Source organism: Peromyscus eremicus, chromosome 7, assembly GCF_949786415.1.
Source record: "Peromyscus eremicus chromosome 7, PerEre_H2_v1, whole genome shotgun sequence".
In the NCBI taxonomy this organism is placed as follows: Eukaryota; Metazoa; Chordata; class Mammalia; order Rodentia; family Cricetidae; genus Peromyscus; species Peromyscus eremicus.
The window spans coordinates 15568874-15576019 of NC_081422.1; the positions used below are offsets into that span (position 1 = coordinate 15568874).

General features: G+C 35.6%; 1 pseudogene; it reads left to right on the forward strand.

The window, feature by feature from the left end:
• The first annotated feature begins 573 nt into the window (after nucleotides 1–573).
• LOC131914630 (olfactory receptor 7G2-like) lies at nucleotides 574–1515 on the forward strand (annotated as a pseudogene).
• The last annotated feature ends 5631 nt before the right edge of the window (nucleotides 1516–7146 follow it).

Here is a 7146-nt window from a genome sequence, read left to right on the forward strand (position 1 = left end):
CTTCCACAATGTCATGTATTTACCTAATGTATTAGGTTACTCTAACCTCCATACTTTATTATATATCTCCTGTCCTTGCATTTGCCAACCTCCCACAATACTCTTTCCCACATTAAGGCACATTATAATTCCTAAATATACAGTATTTCTTTGACAATTCATTCTCACAATTTTGCAAAATTAATGGGAGAGTTGATACTAAAACAATGAGTTGCTGAAAATTTGTGTTATCCAAAGTGGGGGGGGGGACAGAGTGGAAAAGATAGAGATGAATAAGTAGAGTAATACATTTCTTCCTCAGGCAAAGTAGAAAGTGTAGTGATCTATAAACAGACACAGAGGCTTCATTATTACCTTCAGTTTGCAATATACTAATGAGGCTTTCTGTATCAGTAACTGTATGAGTAACATAAGAGAAAGCTTATTGATGTGTGGATTCTTGCCCCCATCCCTGAAAACTATTGCTTGCAATTCTTCCCTGGACATTTATAAGTGCACGTAACACAATATTAGGTGATGAGAACACTGATGACACTCTAGATCCACAGATCAATATAACCATATTTATTCATATTCATCAGGAGCACAGAACACAAAAATCAAACATCTGCTTCAGAATTCTTTCTTCTGGGATTGACAGATGATCCAGAACTACAGCTCATCCTCTTTGGACTCTTCCTATCCATGTACCTGGTCACAGTGCTTGGAAACCTGCTCATTATCCTGGCTGTCAGCTTTGACTCCCACCTCCATACCCCCATGTACTTCTTCCTCTCTAACTTATCCTTCACTGATATCTGCTTCATAACAAGCACAATTCCCAAGATGCTAAAGAACATCCAGAGTCAGAACAAAGCTATCAGTTACACAGATTGTCTTACACAGTTGTACTTCGTTGTTTTTCTTGGTGGAATGGAAAACTTTCTTCTGGCAGCAATGGCTTATGATCGCTAGGTGGCCATCTGCCATCCACTTAGATACACAGTCATTATGAATCCAAGCTTCTGCATTCTGTTGACTTTATTCTCCTTGTTCATTAGCATGACAGACGCCCTACTCCACAGTCTGCTGGTATTACAACTCTCCTTCTGCACAGAGCTGGAAATTCCCCACTTCTTCTGTGAACTTGCTCACGTCATCAAGCTGTCCTGTTCTGACACCCTCATCAATTACATAGTGATATACTTGGCAGCTTGCATATTTGGTGGTCTTCCATTTGGGGGAATTATTTTATCTTATGTTCAAATTGTCTCCTCAATTTTGAAGAAACCATCAATGAGAGGTAGTTATAAAGTCCTTTCCACATGTGGGTCTCACTTGTCAGTTGTTTCCCTGTTTTACGGCACAGTGTTTGGCGTCTACATCAGCTCTGCAGTTACTGACTCTCCCAGGAACACAGCAGTTGCTTCAGTGTTGTACACTGTGGTCCCTCAGATGCTAAACCCCTTTATCTACAGTCTGAGAAACAAAGATATGAAAAAAGCTTTCAGGAAAATAAGTGCTGGGATTGTATGACAGTGTATTTAAACAAAACTGTAGTTACCTTTGAAAATTAACTTCTATTTTAACATATGACTTGACACCCTTAGAATTATATTCTGTTCATATTTCTACTGTTAGGTTAAAATAGCCACATAGTATAATTTCTGAGGCTTAATACTGACAAATATTATCCTTGTTAGATACTAGCCTATGAAATTGATATAATTAGATAATGTTAGTAAATTCAGTAAGATTCATTGTTTTCAAAATGTTTCTAACATCTCTTCAAGCATTGTAATACAATAAAATTCCAGCAATAATACATTATAACAAGCAAAGCTGTGTGTTATGTCAAGAATGTTAGAGATATGGAATATATTGGAACAGAGACTATGGCTTCAATTGTTCCTTCAAAAAGTGGTCTCTTCCAGGGCCTGGTCATCATCCAGACCACAGGTCATGGAGGTAAATTCAAGATTCATATGTGAACGTGATATCGAAGATATTTTTGTTAGTAGGGTAACATGGTTGGGTAGAAGTCTGGAAAAGTTTTAGAGGCTTAGGGAGAAGGCAGATATGATCAAAACAGACATTAAAATCTAAGAATTACTAAATATATATTAAAACCTTAATAACATTTTATTCTAATCAGCATAGTCATAACAATGCCATTTTCCTTAAGCTTAACCAACCCTTATAACATTTTACTGTATTTTTATTTAACTGACAATTTTTGAAAGATTATCATTAGTAAAGAATGTACCTCTGTAATGAACTAAATGATTTTACTTAAAATATGGCCAAATCGTGCCACAATGAATGAGGTTTACCTTTATGATAAATGAAGAACTATATATGTGAAATAAGGAGATATGAACAATAAGAACATTCTGTGGATTACCAGGAATGTCCTTGGATGTGATCATACCTTTTGTAAGATAGGCCTTAGTGTGGAAGTATTAGAGAAACTGAGACACAGACACAAATATCAAATGTGGATTGCTGAAGTTACTGGTTGATTTCTAATAATTTTTCATGTTGTCCTACAAATCTCATATTTTAGTATTAATATATTTATTTTAGACACAGGCTTTTACTGTATAAATATGCTTTTAGCCATTAAAACTCAAACAAAGTAGAGTAAATTCCATACTCTGCAGAATCATCATTGCTCAGAAAACTATTACATCTTATCAGTTATCAGCATGTACACTTTTAATGATCTGTAATTTTTACGTGTGGAGGGGGTTGAGACAGGGTTTCTTTGTGTATCCTTGGCTGTCCTTGGACTAGCTCTGTAGATCAGGCTGGCCGTGAACTAATTATCTGGATTTTTAATGGTATGTGCTGAAATTAAATTTAAGTACTGTTTCTCATTGAAAAAAAATCTGATAAATTTTGTCTCATTTGCAATTGTGCTAGCTAGTCTTCTGTCAACTTGACAGAAGGTAAGAGTTTTTTGAAAAGAGGGACAATCAATTGAGAAAATGCCTTCATAGGATCCAGCTGTAAGGTATTTTCTTAAGTAGTGATTGTTAGAGGAGGACCTAGCTGCTCATTACGGCTGGTGCCATCCCTAGGCTGGTGGTTTGGGGTTCCAGAAGAAGCAGGCTGAGCAAGTCATGTATAGCAAGCCAGTAAGCAGGGCCCCTCTATGCTTTCTGCATCAGCTTCTGCCTCCAGGTCCTTCTCCGTTTGAGTTCTTGTCCTGACTTCCCTCAGTGATGAACAGTGCTATGCAACTGTAATATGAATCAATCCTTTACTCCTCAAGGTTTTTGGTCATGATGTCTCATCACAGCAATAACCAAGACAGAAACAAAAGGTGTTTTAATAGCTTGATATGTAACTTCTGAATTAAAAAATATTTTCTATGTATTTGTAGTAGTACTATTGGATTTATCAGATTGTCTTATGACAATATTTTCTTTCCAAAGATATGTCCTAAGAGGTAAGATTAACCAGCTTGTCCTTCCATTGGGTACTCCTACTGCTCCTTCATACATTATTATTTATAATAAAACTGGTCCAACTTATCTGTTTAAAAATCTTCATTTACATTATTATGAATTTGAGTCATTGTTACACATAGTAATTAATTAAATTCCTCTCTGGTGATATTGCAATAAAATTGAATATACTTTTTTATCGTGTGTGTGTGTGTGTGTGTGTGTGTGTGTGTGTGTGTGTGTGTTGGCAAGCAAGCAAGTGACTTTATGCACTGTAATCTCACAAGGCTTTGTATCCAGGTTTCAAATAGATTTTTAGAAGGTGGGTGTGTGTGTGTGTGTGTGTGTGTGTGTGTGTGTGTGTGTGCTTTGTATTCCTTATATATTATTTACTTTGAATAATACTTGATATGAAGTCCTACTTGCCTCAGTAAACATCTTTTGTTCTGTCTTTTGCACTTAGTACTGAAGCTTTCAAATTTTATTATTGCCTTGGTCGTGGAACAGTAATCAATTTCTTCTTCATTACTTATTATGAAGTATTAGTTGACTCATCCAATTAGTCATCCAAACAATTCTTTTCATTACATTCTAGTATTTTCCTGAACTGCTTATTCTGGACAATGGAATTTTTCTGCATTTTCCTGATCTAATCCACATTTATCAATAATATGGTAAGAAAAAAAACCAAATCCCTCTAATTCTGTTTAAATTTTCAATCACACATGTATTATGCGATATCTTATCATCAATTGTATAAACATGTGATCACATAAGAAATGTGATTTGATTATCTATCAGGGGACTGTCTTGTCCAAAGAGAATTTCTCATCTGGTATTCCTCATCTCTCAACATCAAATGATTGCCTGTAATTTTTCATCTAATAATGGAGCCTTGTCAGAATTCTCCCATCCATGTAGTCATGTCAGTAAGTATTTTCATTGTTCAGACCTTGTCTTGGTGATGTGATGTGTCCTAAACTCATATACAAGTGACCATCACTAAAGAGACTCAACAGGTTGTGATACACACACACATATTAAATAAAATCAATTATTTTTGTATTTTATTTTACTTTTATCTCTGTGTGTTGTCAACCAAAAATGACTTACACAATGTGTCACCTCTCAGTACTTCTTATATAACCAGTGGTTTTGGATCCTATGTTTGGACATGACAAATCAATGGAAGGGAAACAGCCCAAGAGGAGACACATGAGTCAGAGATATACCTATAAGCACATTCAGGACTCCCACTAAAATACTAAACTGGAAGCCAAAATATATATGAATAAGACCTGATTTATACCATTGCAGGCCCTGTGCATGCTGTCTCTGTCTCTGTGAGTTCATATTCTCTTCACTCATGCTTATTTATAGGGCCTTCTTTTCTTGATGTTTTCCATCCCACTGAACTCTTACAAACTTGTTCTATCTTCTGTTTCTTAGGGGAAGGCTCTGAAAGGAGGGATTTGATGGAATTGCTTAATGTTTCTATTTTATGGAATAACTTCAAGAGTATTGGCATTAACACTTCTTTGTAAGTCTGGTCCAATGCTGCACTAAAACCATGTTCCTGGGCTTTTGTAGATTGGGAGAGTTTTTAATGAGTGCTTCTAATTCATTAGGGTTAAATATTTGTTTACATTGCTTATGTGATCTTTATCTAAATTTAGTAAGTGGTATATATTGAGGAAATTATCCATTTCTCTTAGATTTTTCCAATTTAATGGAGTACAGGTTTTAAAGTATGACCTTAGGATTATCTGGATTTCTTTCCTTTGTCTATTGTTATGTCCCCCTTTTCATTTTTAAATGTGTTCATTTAGTTACTATCTCTCCATGTCTTAGTTAATTTGGATTAGTGTTTGTCAATCTTATTGATTTTTTCAAGGAACCAGTTCTCTGTTTATCAATTCTTTGTATTTTTGTTTGTTTTTGGTTTCTATTTTATTGATTTCAGACTTGAGTTTGATTATTTCTTAACATCTACTTATTTGGGTGTTTTTTCTTCCTCTCATTATAGTATTTTCAGGTGTCCTGTTAAGTTGTTTATGTGATATCTCTACATTTTTGTGTAGACACAGTGCCTCTAAGAACAATCTTCATTGTGTCCTGTAAGTTTGAGTATGTTGTGTATTCATTTTCATTCCATTTTAGAAAGCATCTAATTTTTTTCTTAATATCTGTCTTGGTGCACTATTTTTCATTCAGTAGAGAGTTGTTCAATTTCTATGGGTTTGTAAGTTTTCTGTTGTTGCCTTTCCTCTGGATATCCAGCTTTAATCTGTGGTTGTCTGGTAGGAAGCAGGGTGCTATTTTGCATTTCTTTTATCTGTTGAGGATTACTTTGTCTCCAACTATGTGGTCAATTTTAGAGAAAGTCTCATGATGTGCAGAGAAGGAAGTATATTAATTTGTGTTTGAATTGAATTGCTTTTTAAATAACTTAGGTCCATTTGGTTTCTAACTTAGCTCTAGAATTTACCTCTTAATTAGGTAATAAAAAATTAACTTTTTTGTCTGGATGTGGTGGTTTGGCCCTGTAGACTCATGTGTTTGAATGTTTGGCTCATAGGGAGTAGCACTATTAGGAGCTGTGGCTTTGTTGAAATAAGTGTGGCATGACTAGAAAAAGTTTGTCACTGTGAGGGTGGGTTTGAGGTCTTATATGCTCCAGATACACCCAGTACGGGATTCAGTTTGCTTCCTATTGCCTGTGGATCAAGATGTAGAACTCACAGTTCCTTCTCTAGTATCATGTCTGCCTATGTGCTGCCATGCTTCTTGTCATGATGATAATGGGCTAAACCTCTGAAGCTGTAAGTCAGCAACAAATCTATGTTTTCTTTTGTAAGATTTGCCATGGTTCTTCAGAGCAATAGAAACCCTAACTAAGATATTATATGGTGCCATAGACTAGGGTATAGTTGTGATAGGCCTGAACATACTCTTGATTGTTGGAATATTGAACACTTTGGGACTTTAGACTAAAAAGCAGTTGAATGATTTTAGTGGTGCTTTAGTATGGGCAACACTAGTAGAAGCATCTAAAATAGTGGTGCTGAGGGTGATTTGTATAGTTAGGACATGGCTCAAGAAGTTTCAGAGAAGAAAAATATTAGTATGTGGCCTAGAGACTGATCTTGTGATACATGGGTGAAGAATGTGGCTGCTTTTTGTCCTTTTCTGAAGAGTCCACATGAGTCTAAAATGAAGACATTTTGATTATTTTCATTGGTAAAGGAAATCTCAAAACAACCTAGTATAATCTCTATCATATTATTACTAATATTCACTCTTACAAAGATTTATAATGAAAAGGAGAAAACTGAGCAAGTAAAAATAGAAAATGTACATATTGAGTGCTGTGGGATAATGCTTTTGTACACTGGTTTAATAAAATGCTGATTGGCCAGTAACCAGGCAGGAAGTATAAGCAGGATAAGCAGACATGGAGAATTCTGGAAAGAGGAAGGCTAGTTGAGGAGACTCCAGCCTACCATCCAGGGAACAGCATATAATGGCACACAGATAAATCCACAAAACATGCGGTGACCTATAGATTAACAGAAGTAGACTGAGTTTAAGTGCAAGAGCTAGTCAGTAGTAAGCCTGAGCTAATGGTCAAGCATTTTTAATTAATATAAGCCTCTGTGTGTTTACTTGGGTCTGAGCAGCTATGGACTGAGTGGGACACAGGAAAACTTTCAGC